The sequence below is a fragment of the Rhamphochromis longiceps genome, linkage group LG1, assembly GCF_057381845.1.
Source record: "Rhamphochromis longiceps isolate RC_006_pf linkage group LG1, R_longiceps_female_GT1.1, whole genome shotgun sequence".
Taxonomy (NCBI): Eukaryota; Metazoa; Chordata; class Actinopteri; order Cichliformes; family Cichlidae; genus Rhamphochromis; species Rhamphochromis longiceps.
This window is the reverse complement of record NC_140557.1, coordinates 667,247-684,426: the sequence shown is the minus strand read 5'-3', so window position 1 is coordinate 684,426 and position 17,180 is coordinate 667,247. Positions and strand designations below refer to the sequence as shown.

At 48.9% G+C, this 17,180-nt stretch overlaps 1 pseudogene; it reads right to left on the bottom strand.

Annotated features, from left to right (window-relative positions):
* Window positions 1-8,082: 8,082 nt before the first annotated feature.
* LOC146678024 (uncharacterized) lies at window positions 8,083-16,769 on the bottom strand (annotated as a pseudogene).
* Between the last annotated feature and the right edge of the window lie 411 nt (window positions 16,770-17,180).

Sequence of the window (17,180 nt, the reverse complement as noted above, 5' to 3'; positions counted from 1 at the left end):
GGGGACGACAAGGAGTACAGAGGACTGACTCAAGACTTTGTGGACTGATGCCAGCTGAACTACCTCTAGATCAACGCCAGTAAAACCAAGGAGCTGGTGGTGGACTTCCGCAGGCACAAGCATTCTCCACTGCAACCACTGAACATCCAAGGTATGGACATTGAGGCTGTGGACAGCTACAGGTACCTTGGTGTTCATCTGAACAACAGACTGGACTGGACTCATAACTCAGACGCCCTCTACAGGAAAGGGCAGAGCAGGCTGTGCCTGCTGTGGAGACTCAGATCGTTTGGAGTGGAGGGCCCACTCCTGTAGACCTTCTATGACTCTGTGGTGGCTTCTGCTATCTTTTAGGGTGTGGTCTGCTGGGGCGGCAGCATCTCTGCCGGGGACAGGAAGAGACTGAACAGGCTGATCCGAAGGGCCAGCTCTGTTCTAGGATGCCCCCTGGACCCAGTGGAGGTGGTGAGTGACAGGAGAATGGCGGCTAAGCTGTCATCCCTGTTGGACAACGTCTCCCACCCCATGCAGCAGACTGTGACAGCACTGAGCAGCTCCTTCAGTGGGAGACTGCGGCACCCACGGTGTGGGACGGAGAGATTTCGCAGGTCTTTCCTCCCCACTGCTGTCAGACTCCACAACAAAGACTTTAACTGAACAAACACACACATCCACACATGTGCAATAACACTAAGTGCAATAATCTTTTCTGGCATCGTTGTATTTTTACTCAGTTGTAAATAGCATTTGTATTCTATTTTTATCTTATTGTATATTTTATTCTATTTTATTCTACTGTATGTAGTATTTTATTTTATTCTATTCTGTACAGTTGTGTACTGTATTTATTCTTATTGTATTCTAATTTGTGCTTCATAACCTTTGCACTGTCCACTCCTGCTGTGACAAAACAAATTTCCCACGTGTGGGACTAATAAAGGTTATCTTATCTTATCTTATTATTGCCAACTCTATACAGGTATGGAGGAAAATAGAAAGGCGGCTAGGTGCTCCAGTTAAATTTTGTAAAAGCTCACCACTCTAGCATAATTTAAAGTTACTATGTGGCAGCCGACCATTTGTTCAACCCTCTTGGTTCTCACTCGGGATAAACCTTTTTGATGATCTATTCAACGTCCAAGGCCTTCGCTCATTTCAGGACTTAAGGACACGTTTTTCTCTTCCTGCATCTTCTTACTTTGTGTATCTGGAGCTCAGATCAGCTTTAAAAGCATATGGTGTCCCCTGGGACTCTCCTCTTCCCTCTCATCCCATGTTGGACTGGATCCTGCTTAACTCTGGCAGACCCTCTGTTTCCAAAATCTACAACAAATTAGCCGAACATGGTATAAAGTCCCTGCCCATTGAATCTATTTGGGTCAGGCAACTGGGAGACCTACAGGTTAATATAGACTGGGATACAGTGTGGTCTAATCTGAGTTTAACTTCTAAGAACCTGGCGCATCAATTAATTCATTTCAAAACCATACACAGAACATACATTACACCCTATAGGAGGTTCCAGATGAAACTACAGGCTACGTATCTGTCACGGTCTGGCTGGCAGACCGTGGGGATGTGGGGAAAGGAGGACCCAAAACGCAGACTCAGCGATGCAAACAGTGCTCTTTATTTACAGTGAAAAGGCTGTAAATACAATAACTCCCCGTTGTTCCCTCGAACCCCGTGTGCGTGCTTCCCTCCGATATCTGTGCTCGTGCTCCCCGCTGTTGTGTTTCCGCACCCCCGTGCGTGCTGCCTCTCCGGACCACTCCTCCTCCTGTAGGGAAACCAGAGACGCAGCCGTCAACACTAACCCTCGGCGGGCATATACGCACAGCACAGACCTAAGCTAACACACACTGACTTGGTACGATAACTCAATGATCCCGCGCCGGTGGGAGCTCCAACACTCTCCTAAGTAGCTCCCCCGACGAGCCCTGATCACCAACAGGTGTGGCAGAAACTTCAGGTGTGGCCAGTCCTTCGCAGGGCCACACCCATCAGGCCTGCAGGTGGCTGTGCTCCATCCTCCCGCCACACCCGCAGACATACACACGTTTACACCCACACCCTGCCTATACATACGAGTGGGACACAGACTAACACAGCATTGTGGAGAAAACACACATCACCAAATAATAATAATGCTAACAACAATAACAACAGTCAAAACTGGTCACGGACCCCCGAGTCCTCCAGAGCCGGGTCCGTGACAGTATCACTGTCACATCTGCAATGATTCGTTTTTGCACATGCTTTGGGACTGTCCTGTGGTATCCGATTTTTGGGTCTTTGTGAACTCTGTGTTATCTGAGGTACTGGAAGTTTTTTATGTTCCCAATCCTGGTCTTTGTCTCCTTAATGATACCTCTGAAATCTCCTTAAAACAAATGCAATGCAAAATGTTGTTCGCTGGATTCACATCCGCAAAGAAGACTATTACAAAGCAATGGTTCAGTCCTGACATTTGTATGGAATCATTCTGGAGACGATGTCTTATCCGTGTTATTGGTTTTGAACATACCACAGCAAAATTAAATAAAGCTCGACCCACGACTGTTGACGCTTGGAAAATCTTCTCATCCAGAGTTATCTCCTGGAAGAGGCAATAATTGGTTTTAACTTTGTGTTTTTGTGTCTTTTCTTTGCTGTCCCTATGCCTTGTTTGCTAATGTTTGCTTTGCTACTGCAGTTTACAGTTGTGCTGTATATGTCTGTACCCCCCCCCCCCCCCCCCAACCCCATTTTAAATCAATAACCGGTGGTGTAACCCTGCCAACATAACAATCAAAGAAAGGATTTGTTGCCCGGACACTGAACTGTGTGCTGTTGGACTCAGGCCGTATTATTTACCCAGGGAATTCTCTCACGTCATCTTGGTGGCTGTTTATGTTCCCCCCTCTGCTAACCCCACAGCTGCATGTGACACTATCCACTCTGCCATAGCTCGGCTACAGACTCAGCACCCGAGTGCCTTTATTGTGATCTCGGGTGACTTCAACCATGTATCACTGGACAATACACTACCAACATTCAAACAATATGTGGACTGTCCCACCAGGGGAGAGAAAACTTTAGACTTACTGTATGCTAACGTCAAGGATGCATACAGCTCCTCCTCCCTCCCCCCACTTGGTAGGTCAGATCATAACCTGATTCACCTCACCCCCCGCTATGTGCCAATTGTGAGGAGGGAACCTGTGACCACCAGGACTGTTAGGAGGTGGTCAGAGGAGGCAATAGCGGAACTACAGGGCTGTTTCGAGGTGACCGACTGGGAAACACTCTGTGAGCCTCACGCCGAGGACATCAATGGGCTTACTGAGTGTATCACAGACTACATAACTTTCTGCACCGACTCCATTGTTCCAGCTCAGACTGTTCATTGTTACCCAAATAACAAGCCGTGGGTGACTAAGGACATCAAAGCCCTCCTCAACAACAAGAAGAGGGCTTTCAGAGGGGGCAACAAAGAGGAGGTGAGGAAGGTCCAGGTGTTACTAAAGGACAAGATCAGAGAGGCTAAGGACAATTACAGGAGGAAGCTGGAGTGGAAACTCCAGCAGAACAGCATGAGAGAGGTGTGGAGGGGCATGAAGACCATCACTGGATTCAGGCCAACCAACAGCAAGGGAGCTGAGGGAGGTGAGAATAGAGCCGACGAGTTGAATCTGTTTTTCAATAGATTCGACACCACAGTGTCTGCTCCCACCCCCACAACCTCACCTGCAGTCAGCCTGGAATCCAGAGCCACACCACTGTGCCAGCCTCTCTCTTCACATGTTGCCTCCTGTGAGATTCCTGACACCCCTCCCCCACCCATCACCTTCACTCAATACCAGGTTGAGATGCAAATGAGGAGACTTCACTCAGGCAAGTCTGCTGGACCAGACGGAGTGAGTCCCCTTGTCCTCAAGACCTGTGCCCCCCAGCTGTGTGGAGTCTTTCATAAACTGTTTATGCTGAGTCTGAGTCTGCAGAGGGTCCCGGTGATGTGGAAGACATCATGCCTCGTCCCTGTACCAAAGACGCCTCGTCCCAGTGGCCCCCAGGATTACAGGCCCGTGGCACTGACCTCCCACATCATGAAGACCCTGGAAAGGCTCATCCTGGACCAGCTGCGACCCATAGTAAGACCACATCTGGATCCCCTTCAGTTCGCTTATCAGCCTCGTCTCGGAACAGAGGACGCCATCATCTACCTGCTCAATCGTGTCTACACCCATCTGGACCAGCCGGCGAGCACTGTGAGGGTCATGTTTTTTGACTTTTCCAGTGCTTTCAACACCATCAGGCCGACCCTCCTGGGTGATAAGTTAGCAGCGATGCAGGTGGATGCTTCTCTGGTGTCCTGGATTGTTGATTACCTGACAGGAAGACCACAATATGTACGTCTCCCACAGTGTGTGTCTGACAAGGTGATTAGCAACACAGGGGCACCACAGGGGACTGTCCTCTCCCCCTTCCTCTTCACCCTCTACACCACAGACTTCAGCCACTGCACAGAGACCTGCCATCTTCAGAAGTTTTCTGATGACTCTGCGGTGGTTGGATGCATCAGCAGGGATGATGAGACAGAGTACCGGGCTGTGGTCGACTCCTTTGTCACGTGGTGTGAGCAGAATCATCTGCAGCTCAACGTGGCAAAGACCAAGGAACTGATCGTGGACTTCAGGAAGACCAGGAAACACTTGACCCCTGTTTCAATCCAGGGGGTCAGTGTTGACATTGTGGAGGACTATAAATACCTTGGAGTACACATTGACAATAAACTGGACTGGGCTAAAAACACCACAGCACTTTACAGGAAGGGCCAGAGTCGTCTCTATTTTTTGAGGCGACTGAGGTCCTTCAACATCTGCCAGAAAATGCTGAGGATTTTCTATGAGTCTGTGGTGGCCAGTGCGATCCTCTATGCGGTTGCATGCTGGGGGAGCAGGCTGAGGGTCGCAGATGCCAACAGACTTAATAAACTGATCCGTAAGGCCAGCAATGTTGTGGGGATGGAGCTGGACTCCCTCAAGGTGGTGTCGGAGAGGCGGATGCTGTCCAAGATAAAGACAATGTTGGATAACACCTCCCACCCACTCCATGACATGTTGGTCAGTCACAGGAGCTCGTTCAGTGAGAGACTGAGATTACCGAAAAGCACCACTGAACGACACAGGAAATCATTCCTGCCTGTGGCCATCTCCCTGTACAACGCATCCACTTAACACACTGTTTGCTGCTACAACTACACATGTTTCTTTTCCAAATATTTATTTATAAGTGACTTATGTATGTATGTATGTATATATATGTATATATTGTACTATTCTTAGTTAGCGTATTGTCTGTCTTGTCTTAATGTTGGTTTAAAATGGAGCACTGTAACAAAAAATAATTTCCCCCAGGGATCAATAAAGTATTCTGATTCTGATTCTGATAAAATGTTGATCACAAAAAAAAAAACGGTATAAAAGAAGAGCTCACTGTGAGCACAGACTGATTGATGAAACAGACGACTGCCTACAGCTTGCTAGAGAAACATAAAAAACACTTTTAATAATTACTATAAAAACAGAAAGAAGTCGACCATCTCATCCACATCTGCCTCTGATCACCAAGCCTGTAGTCATGAGTGTCCACACGCCTCAGTCCACAGCTCCACCTCCTCAGCTCTGATACTAACCATGTGCTGAATCATATCTGTTATTAACCTCTGTCTCTCTTCCACAGCATGTCTTTATCCTGTCTTCCTTCTCTCCCCCCAACCAATCACAGCAGATGGCCCCGCCCCTCCCTGAGCCTGGTTCTGCTGGAGGTTTCTTCCTGTTAAAAGGGAGTTTTTCCTTCCCACTGTTGCCAAAGTGCTGCTCATAAGGGGTCATATGATTGTTGGGTTTTTTCTCTGTATGTATTATTGTAGGATCTACCTTACAATATAAAGCACCTTGAGGTGACTTGTGATTCGGTGCTGTATAAATATAAATTGAATTGAATCCTCAGGCTTGAAACCCATCTGGCTGCTCCACTCTGATTTCACTCTTTATTTGCTCAAACTCTGGACTCTGTTTAGTCCCCTTGCTGCTCCATACAGCCAGAAACCCGCCTGGTCTTCCATGCCATCGGTCACACACTCCTCGCTCTGCCCCAGCTCATAGCCCCATCCAGTAATTATTCATCTTTTTTATCTAGCTCTGCCTTGTGTTACAGCAGCCTTCACATCAAAATGTGTGTGAACAGTTGTGGACTGGACATAAAGTGATGATGAGGCAGTCCTGATTTCTCTCATGGAGAAAAGGAAGAAAGTGAGTCTCTGGTTCATCAGATTCTCAGGAGAAGGCGGCAGAATTTCCTGGTTCATTCCAGAAGCTTTTGTACGTATTTCAGGATGCAAGTTTGACAGTTTGAGTGTTTGCTGGCAGAGTTGGGGCCACATCTGAAGAGGCAGGGAGATGATTTCAAAGACAGCTAGGTGTAAGTCTGAGGTTAAATAGGATTACTTTACTGTTTCCATATCATTGGATACTTAGTACGGTCTGGACACATGAGCAGCGGCCTGCGGTGCAAGCTCTGACTGATTTCACACAAGCCCCAAAATCAGAACACAAACTCACTGAAGCGCACAAAGGTGGTTCATCAGGGCAAAGGCACATGTTCTAGTTTTTCCTTTCACACACACTCACACACACACACACACACACACACACACACACACACACACACACACACACACACACACACACAGCCTGTCTTTAAATCTCAGAGGAGCTGCTGTGTACTCTATATTTATTATCTGGGGTGGCACTGTTGATAGATGAGATACCTCCTCAATTACAAGGGCACAACATTGCCTTCCAACCTGAGAGGGTGAAAAACTGTCTCCTTTCTTCTTGCATTTTCTGTCCCACCATCCAGAAGGGTGATATACAACAATGTTGGGGGGCACACATCTCCAACGCACGCCGTCTGCTCGTCACCGTACAAAGGATGGACAGGAACTGGTCAGAGGGGACGGGCGGCATGGTACCCGGAGAGCAGCTCTATGCACAGCCACCATGTGCAAACAGAACAGAGGGAGCTGCACAGCTGCATTAATCTCCATCCAGCTGTAAGTGCGAAGCAGGGAGATTGAGAGGAGGCCGATGATACTGGCTGTTTGTAGGCAGAAATCTTGGAAGCTTGATTTTGAGCAATGCTCCTACTGCCGGCCGGGGGAAGTCTGCGAATTTAAAATGGTTGTAAATTTGCATTAGGCTCAATCCATCATCATAGGATGGGGAGAAGGAGGAGGGGGAGGACTCGCAGAGGAAAGCAGGAGGAGGAGGAGACTGTACGGCAGTCAGTGCTGAGGCTAGCCCTCTCTTCCTCTCTGACAGATTCCTGTTTAAGTGACTATGAATGCAACAGTTCCACAAATAATTCATCAGACCTGCACTGGCTCTGAACCTAACTCCCTCTCCGACTCGTCAACACAGAGAAGCAATGACCTGCAGGAAACACCATCATGGACCTTTACTCTGTTTACCTTGCTGAGCTGCTGTTTTATGGCTTGTTATTAGAAATTCATATAAAGGGTTTTCTTCTAACATTTCTGTGTGCCAGTGTCCTCTCGTTATTCTCTGGCTCTCTTCCACAGTGTGTCTGTGTCCAGTCTTCCTCCACTCAACCCCAGCTGTTTGGACTCTTGTGTCATGGCCCGTGTGGCCATCAAGCCGAGTGGACTCAAAATGCAGATTAAAAACACACGGAGGCCTGGAGAGTGACGTGAATGATTTTCATTCACAGTGACGTGAAACTTGACATAAACAATTGAACATGAGTGAAAGGTGCAGGGGCTATTTACAGGGACGTGGGTGAAAGGGCTACACACACACAACGGTGCAGGCAACAGTAGGCTTGAAAATGTGTAACCGGGAGCAACCTATACACATGAACATGAGCTATGATCTGTGGCTATGAAACACAGGTTACATGAACTTGAGGGAAATGTCAAGAGAAAATTTCATAAACGTGGACGATATGATTACAGAGCTCCTGCGGTGAGTTGATGGAGAATGAGAACGACAGATGAGAGTCACAGTGAGGCCACACTCAGGTTTTGCTGATATTGTTCCACTGAGTTTTTCCTTGCAGCCTACTTGTTTGCAGGTGGAGGTGTGTGAAGGGGGAAAGACAAAGGCTGAGCAGGTCCAGGTGAGTTAAGGAGGTGACCCGGTTCCAAAGGTCCAGCTGAGGCAGGCAGGTGATAATGAAAACGGAGTCTGTGCTGGAGCCGATGTGGCGTAGGTATTTGAAAGAAGACCAGCGACCAGGTTGTGGATTGCTGCAAGCGACAGGTGAGTGCGAGCCGCGGGATTGAGCGGGGTAGGAGATAGCGCTAGTCTGAGATACTGCCGAGGTAATGAGCTGCAGGTGCGGCTACAGGGAGGAAAAGAGGTCAGCTCCGCCCAGAGGAGGAGACTCGTAGCTGCCAGAAAAATACTGCCCTCACCTGGACTGTGATGATTGCTTAGTTTACCGTGTATGTTTCCTGATTTAGTGTGATAGTCTTTTGTCCTGTGTGCGTTATGTCTAGTTCTACTTCCTCTGTGTCATTAGGTAGATTATTTCCAGCCGTGTTCCCACCTGTTTCCCATCCTGTCAGTTTAAGCCCTCAGCTTCTCTTGGCTCCTTGTCTCGTCTCATGTGTGTTTCCTGTTTATTTCAGTCTCTGTAACGACACGTGTTCCAAACCAGCCTGCGAGTCCTGCACTCGGGTCCTGCCTTCCTACTCCATGTTGTCCTGAATGTCACACCAACCAGTCACAGCAGATAGCCGAGTATGACTCAGCAGGAGGTTTTGTCCTCTCATTAAAAGGGAGTTTTTCCTTTCCACTGTCGCCAAGTGCTTGTTCATACGGATTTCTCTGTAAAAGAAGTTTAATAACACATTCATGTTTAAAATAGTGATTCTACTGCAACAACCATCAGCTGATTGATTTATCACAGTTTGATGATCTGTGTGTGAACTCCTCCATACGAGCCTCCACCCTGCCCGTACGTCAAATAATGAGCTAATGTAACAGAAAACATGCTGGAGTGTTTCTGCTTGGTCTCTCAATCTCTCTCACACACACACACACCAACAAATTGCTGAAGGACGTTTTGTGATTGGGGGGGGGCTTTGGTTTCGTGAGGCCAAATCAATTAGCACATCAAGGAGGCCCTCACCTCCTCCACACCTGATGGCCGTGATGACATATCTAACACAGCAGGAGGATAACAGGAAATAGAAGTGAACCCTGATGATGTCAGAGAGTACTGATGATGTTTGCTCAGGTAATACTTGAGACCATACGGCGACATGAAGAGGAGCGAGGAAGCTGAGGGGACGAGAAGGCCTTAAGCAATGACTTCAGAGGGCACGGTGGAAACGGGGAAAGCATTCATTCATCATTATTGTCAGGGGCTTTGGCAAATGATAACAATTTGTCTTCATCCCTATTTTTAGACAATGAGGCACAACAGCCATTTTCTCCAGATGGAAGGAGGCTTGTGTGAGCAGTATGCTGCATTTTACAGAGTATTCCTTAATTAGGCGTGTGTGACTATTATTTTAAACTTGCCTGGACTTCAGTGACATATTTAGATGTATGGATCTGTATGTAGGCCACGGACACTCGCTTCTCTTTAGGAGCATATTTATAAAACGTGCATATTTAAGATTGAACTGTGCCGTCAGTCACCTCAAGCACAGCAGATCAGCAAGTGTGCGTTAAAACAATGTTTTACATAATAATACTTAAAGTAATGAAGTCTCCGGGGTCAAAGTGACAAAAGCAGGAACATGTTGAGGCTTTATTAAGAGACTTTATTAAAAGTCAGTGCTATGTGAAGTTGTCATGTGTGTGTCCCTGCTGGGCTGGAGCAAGGTCATGCTGTGAACTGCAAACAATGAAGATAAATTGGAGCTGCACGCATGAAGGAGGTGTAGGTGACAGCCAGCATTCGGTGAGACCCCGACCGGTTGTTGTCAGGCTGCAGCATAAACGCTCACTGTTAAGTGACCTGTCCGGAGAAGCTGTGGGAAAGCTGCAATTAAATCACGAGAATCTGTGTTACACTGGTACATCGCCGCTGCTCCTCCTCACACGGTTATGCTTTTGCTATCGAAATGACCTTTCACCCTTTCTTCTTTAAGCCTATAAGCCCTTCACGCCTCACGGTACCCTTGGTGCTTTGCACCCATGTTTGTGTTGACCTCAGCATGAGTCTTGCAGTTTTGCTGGATTGTGCTGTACCATGGTTCAAGCCTGAGGCCCAATCGCCCTCCTCTTCTCTCGTATTCCTTTTTCTGACATCTTGATGCATGCTCAATCATCCAGGTAAGGAAAACGTTGAGTCTGTTCATCTGGACACTATGTAATTTCTCTAACATTTTCCTTTGAGCTCCTTTTGTTTCAAACTGTTTTCCTCATCCTCATCCTTATTTTAACTTTAATGTAATTTGTTTTTTTTTTTTTTGAATGGCTGTTGGATTTATTTGATTTAATGAATCCAGGACTCTGTGACCTCTAAATGCAAGACTTCTTCGTGGAGTTTGATCGACTGATCGCTTTTACTGTTCCGTTCCAGGTCAAACTGCTACAGACTGTAGATTTCTTTAATTTGAGAGTGAAGGCCAACCTATGCTCCTCTGACAAATCCCCAGCTGAACAAACTTCTCTAAAGCTCCGACCCATATGAAGCAGTTCACTCGTTACATATGACTGCCTCATTGAAGATCGGTCTCTAGTGAAAATACCTGTCTCCAGCTGCCTAGGTAACCCTCCAGTACAACATCCCTAAGCTTCAGATAACGCCACCCATTTCAAAACCTGAAGAAATCTTCCATGGCCCACCTCAGCCTTTCATCACAGCTCAGATCATTGAGCTGACACTTGAGGTTGAATCTCCAGTAAGACCTTACCTCCACCTGCTCCCTATTTCCACCTGCTGAGCTGCTGTGTGGCTGCAGCTCAGGACGTAGAGCAGGTTGGTGGTTCGATCCCTGACACTAACCCTAAGTTTCTCCCTGATGCATAGCAGTGTGAATGTGTGTAATTGTTAGATAGACAGGGTTAGGCTAATCCCTGACCCTTAAGAGTAGAAAAGAATCGAGCCAACTCTAACCAGGTTCGAAAATAATTCATTAAGTATGATGTTTTGATTTCTTTTTTGCTTTTATTGCGGCAGGAGCAGACAAGAGAGATACATGAGTGTGTTGTGGCTGATCTTCATCCTGTCGTGTGTTGATCACTACCATTGTAACTTGTAACTTCAGTCAAGTCGAGGTCATTTCATGTCCAGCCCCGCCCACTTCACGTTGTTGGCTGTCACAGTTTCATGTTGCCGATGGTCTCCAAACACCACAGAAAAAGAGAAAACAGATGAAACATTAGGTGATAGTGTTTGTTGTCTTTCTCCATCCTAATTATTGAACATGAATCCATGCTCCCTCTGCGCCATAAGAGTGACACATCCTCTCCTTCCTCCTCTCCATGCTCAGACATCGGCCCTGATCGCTCTCATCAGTAATTTATAACGCCTTCGCTGTAGTCGCCTATTCCAGGGATGTACCAGAGCCTCTTAAGACCACATCGATTTTTATTTGATTAAATGTCCTGCTGGTTTGCAACAAATTAGCAGGAGTTTAATCAAATCACAATCAATATTTACTTAATAATCCTCCAACACACACCTCGCTCAGACTGAGCTAAAATCCACCAGTAAATAAGGAGGAACTGACCGACTGTGCATGCATGTTAAATAAACTCGAGTCGGGCTGCACTGCAGGTTTTGTTGTGTTTGGAAAGTAAATGGTCTAAAAAAATTGTAGACTAGATTCTTTTAGGTTTAAGCTGTTTGTTTTCACAGAGATCAGGATAAATGTGAAAATAATAATGGATTGGATTTATATAGCGCTTTTCAAGGCACCCAAAGTGCTTTACAATGCCACTATTCATCCACACACTGGTGGAAGCAGCTACAGTTGTAGCCACAGCTGCCCTGGGACAGACTGACAGAAGCGAGGCTGCCATATCACACCATCGTCCCCTCTGGCCAACACCAGTAGGCGGTAGGTGAAGTGTCTTGCCCAAGGACACAACGACCAGGACATCGAACCGGTGACCTTCCAGTTACAGATGCGCTTCCCAACCCCCTGAGCCCGATTTGTGTTTGGTCAGTAAAGCTGATTCTGATATAAGACAAAGCTGAACTCTGCATGTGGCTGCAGAGAAGCTGAAATATCAAAGTGTTTCCACATATTCACGCTGTGGCAGATCTCCACCATTAGAGAAGTTTAACAAAGATCAAAGCCAAACAAAGGGTAACATCTCCTGGGTCTAGGTGCCGTTTCCTCCTCCAGGGGTGAGGGTACCTAGACCTGGGGTATAGAGTACGCTTAGGGAGTGTGATTGTGTGTACATGTCCATGTATGTCTATCCCTACGTTGGGTGAGTGCTGACTATTTGTATATGCGTGCATGAGGGGGGGAATGCATGTTTGTGTCTGTGTGTGCCTGTGTGTCTTACACTCCACCTCTCTGGGAACTCCCAGGCCCTCCAAGGTCTATCTCCCGTCACCACACTCCCTGCCGGTAACTTGTGCCCTCAGGGGTCGGTGCGTTGGTGGTTCTTGGTGTCCGGGGCTGGGCGCTCAGGTATGTACCAGCTCACTCCCGGTGACTACTTGGCGGGGCCTGGTGCCGTTTGCTCAGTCAGGCCTCTTCCGGGGCAAAGGGGGCCCTCGGGCCTCCGGCCTCTGGGCCTGCAGCTCGGTTCACTCTGGCACAGCTGGCTGCCGGCAGAGCCAGCGGGCACGCCACTGCAGCCCCCTCATCTGGGGCTCTCCTCAGCTCTTCCCAGGAGGGTGGCACAGACGCCCCTCCGGTGGTCCTCCTTGGGCTCTCGCACTCTGGGGCCTCTGGATGCCTGCAGCCTGGATCTCCTCCATGCCTGCTTCATGCCCTGGGGGACGGAGCTATGGCTCTCTACATCCTCTAGCAGACCATTACATGTGGAAACCTTTTGAATACAAGCGCGCTGATCCACACAGGTGTGCACACAGGTGTTCACTGTTCATAGACATAAACTACACCTTTATTGGTGCTATTTCCAAGCACATTGTGCGCTGTCGGCCCTGCTTGCTACACAACAGCATTCAATATTTAGTATTTACTGCTGTTTACACTTGGCTAGATTAACGTGATGGTGTTGTGTTTAGTATGTTGCTTTGTTGTTTTTGCTTGTTTTCTATTCTTTTTCTGTCAACAGGTGATCCAGGAGATTTTTTTCTCTTCTTTCTCTTTTTAAGTTTCCTTTCTCACTGTCCCTCTTCCCTTCTGTTTTTCTTTTCCTTCATCTTTCTTTCTCCCTTTCTTATCCCTCAGTCATGTCTGTCCCGTCTGTAACAACTGAAAAAAAAAATAACAACAAAGGTTGATCAAATGGACCAATATGGCAAGGCCGTGATGATCCATTTGGCAAAGTAAATCCATTGGGTCTCCTTGTTGGTCTTCAGACAACAATTCTGACGGCTAAAGAATGTATAGGAATTTCTTTTACTTATGTATTAATCACATTATCTTATTGTATGATGCCTTGGTGCCACTGGATTTTAACATGTCTGACACTCATACATTAATACAAATGGTTTTTTGTCTCTTTGAGGACTCTGGGAGGTAGCAAGGGAGTGTGAACCTTAAGGTGTGAAACAGCTGTGTACTGCCTTTTGTTCCTGGAGAAGGTATTTAACTGAGAGCCATGCTAGCCTCAGAGAGACTCTGCTGACCGTCTGTCCCGCGGACATGCAGGGGCTCCATCAAGCTTGGTTGTCTGTTGTCTTTGTGTGTTTGGATTAAAGAATGTTAGCTACCGCTCACCGCTCATCTGCAGGCTTTATTTAAATGGAAAAACTTCCACAACAAGAACCAAATGGGACAGGCAAAAAACAAAAACAAAGATCAAAGCAGATCAGATTTAGTTGTAAAAATGTTCAACTCAAGGCTCCGCAGGCCAAATCTGGCCCTTCAATAATCCAAATCCCACCTATCAGTTTATGTTCATTTAGTCTCATGTGGTCTCACGGTGAAATCATTGATAGTCTTGTAGCCCATTTCAGGCTTATGCAGGTTTACAAACCCTGACACATTTGACAGACTCACCCATGGTTGAAGAAACGGAAATAATTTTCCATTCGTCCTTCAGTGTGGTGCAGGCATCCTGCACACTGAGCAGAAAGAAAGCCCAAAGCATAAAGTTTCCACCTCTGTGCCTTACTGTGGGGATGCTTTTCTTTGGGTCATACTCAGCATTTCTCTTCCTCAAAACACAGCAGGCCGAGCTGATCTGACCACAGCACTTTCTCTGAAGCCTTCTCTGAATGTTCTTCAGGTGGGCCTGTCTTCTTGAAGATTTCCATCCATTATGGTGTTCTTGGTGACACTGCCTTCAGATCAAATCAAATCAAATCAAATCATTTTTATTGTCACGTCACATGTGCAGGTACACTGGTACAGTACATGTGAGTGAAATTCTTGTGTGTGAGCTTCACAAGCAACAGAGGTGTGCAAAAACACAATAACATAAAACAAGCAAAATATAATAATGGGTAAATCTGAGAGTAATAAATATATGTACAATATAAGAGTGTATGTATTACTGGATGTGTATACTAAATATGTTTTTCTACGCATGTGTGTGTGTGTGTATACATATTTTACAAATTAAATAGAGTAAACAATAAATAAAATATATAAAATATACAGAGGTTGGTAGTTGGACATGTGCAAAACAAGTGGCATTTATATACAGTGTGGAGTGCATAATGTTGAAGTTCCAGTAGTAAGGGTGAAGTGTTGATCTTATGTGCTGCACAATAATGTTTAATATTTTGTCACGGTGTGGCATGGCACACCGTGGAAGGAGTGGGGAAGGTGGACCCAGGCGCGGTGCTCTATGTATAGACAGTGTTTATTTACAGAACCAAAACAAGCAAAAACAACAAAATAACAAACCGACCCAGCCCACAGTCCCAGAGTCAGACCGCGCAACCCGCAGCGGCGCAAAAAAAAACCCCCCGAAAAGACGCCACAAACAGTCTCAGGCGGCCCATCAACACAACAACAGAGTTCAGGGGGCCTACCTCGAGCCCAACGGCGCCGACGTAGCAGCTCCGGCGGGCGGCCATGGGTCCGGCAGCAGCAGCAAAACAGTTCTGGGGGCCTGCCGCTGCTCCAGTGGCGGCGGCACTGCTGCCCCTCCGGTGGCGGGCCCCGGGTCCAGTAGCGGCGGCGCTGTTGCAGCTCCGGCGGACGGCCACGGGTCCGGCAGCAGCAGCAAAACAGTTCTGGGGGCCTGCCGCTGCTCCAGTGGCGGCGGCACTGCTGCCCCTCCGGTGGCGAGCCCCGGGTCCAGTAACGGCGGCGCTGCTCCGGGTCCGACGGCGGCGGTGCTGCTCCCCAGGCGGCCTGCCCCGGATCCAGTGGCGGCGGTGCAGCTCCGGTGAACAACGGTGAGGTGTGGTACATGGCCGATGACACGCCAGTCGATGACGCGCCGGTCGCTGACGCAGACGCGCTGGGCGTAGCTGGCGTGGAGGGCGCGCTAGACGTGATGACCCGTCAGACTTGCTGACCTCCAGTTCAGGCTGAGCGGGTCTCTCCGGACCTCCGAGCTCCTCCGGTGGCAGCGCGGGCTCCACAGGCTCGCCGAGCTCCTCCGGCTCGACCAGCTCCACCGGCACGCCGAGCTCCTCCGGCTCGCCGAGCTCCTCCGGCTCCGGCTCGCTGAGCTGCTCCGGCTCACTGAGCCCCTCAGCTGGCGGTGCGGGCCCCTCCGGCTCGCTGAGCCCCTCAGCTGGCGGTGCGGGCTCCTCCGGCTCGCTGAGCTGCTCCGGCACGCTGAGCTGTTCCGGCACGCTGAGCTGTTCCGGCACGCTGAGTTCCTCAGCTGGCGGTGCGGGCTCCTCCAGCTCGCTGAGCCCCTCAGCTGGTGGTGCGGGCTCCTCCAGCTCGCTGAGCTCCTCCAGCACGCTGAGCTGTTCCAGCTCGCTGAGCTCCTCAGCTGGCGGTGCTGGCTCCTCCAGCTCGCTGAGCCCCTCAGCTGGCGGTGCGGGCTCCTCCAGCTCGCTGAGCACCTCCTGCTTGCTGAGCTCCTCCGGCTCGCTGAGCTCCTCCGGCTCGCAGGGCTCCTCAGCTGGCAGTGCAAAAGAAATCAGGATGGTGGCTGCAGGCAGACGAAACGGTGGCGGAGTTACAGCTGCAGATGGTGAAGCAGCGGGCGGTGTAGCGACCTCTGACCAAGGTGATGTTACCTGCGTCGTCAGCTCGTCCACTGCAGACACAAACACAGATGGTGAGGGAAATGGAAAATTGTCCGTACTACTCACCACAGCCGGCTCTTGAGATGTCCGTGGGTGTGGCTGCGGTGAGGAACGCCGGCGGCGCGAACGTCGTTTTCGTGTAGACGTCGGGGCGTCTCAGGCTGTGAATCCACCAGCTGTCCGGGCCGGTGAGCAGCCTGAGGAGGAGAGTGGAGGTGGAGGGTGGAAAGCAAGAAGTCCAAGACGACAGGATTAAGGTCGTCAACCAGCCAGGGAAATTTAAAAAGCGTCTCCTGCAGCCGCCTCTCCACGGCGCGACGTAAACCTTCCGCGGGCTTCTCCCACCATAACTCACAGAGTCTGTAAACCCTGTCTATAACCTCCCTCCTGAGCCTCTCCTCAGAGACCGCTGGGTCCATACGTGGCGGGATCATTCTGTCACGGTGTGGCATGGCACACCGTGGAAGGAGTGGGGAAGGAGGACCCAGGCGCGGTGCTCTATGTATAGACAGTGTTTATTTACAAAGTGAAACAACGTAACAATAAATCCCCGTGTTCTCCCAGACTCCAGTGTCGTGTCTCCCCGTGAATAGTCCGTGTTTCTGTGCTCTCTCCGCTCCCGTGTCAGCACCCCCCGGTGCTCGCTGCTCTCGTGTCTTCCACGCTGCTCCTGCGGGAAACATAAGACGCAGCCGTCAGGACACATACAACTGCGGGCATGCACACTAACTCAATAACAGGACGACTAACGTGGAGTCTCATGCAATGATCCCGCGTCGGTGGGAGCTCCAAGACTCTCTTAAGTAGCTCCCCCGACGAGGCCTGATCAGCAGCAGGTGTGTGGC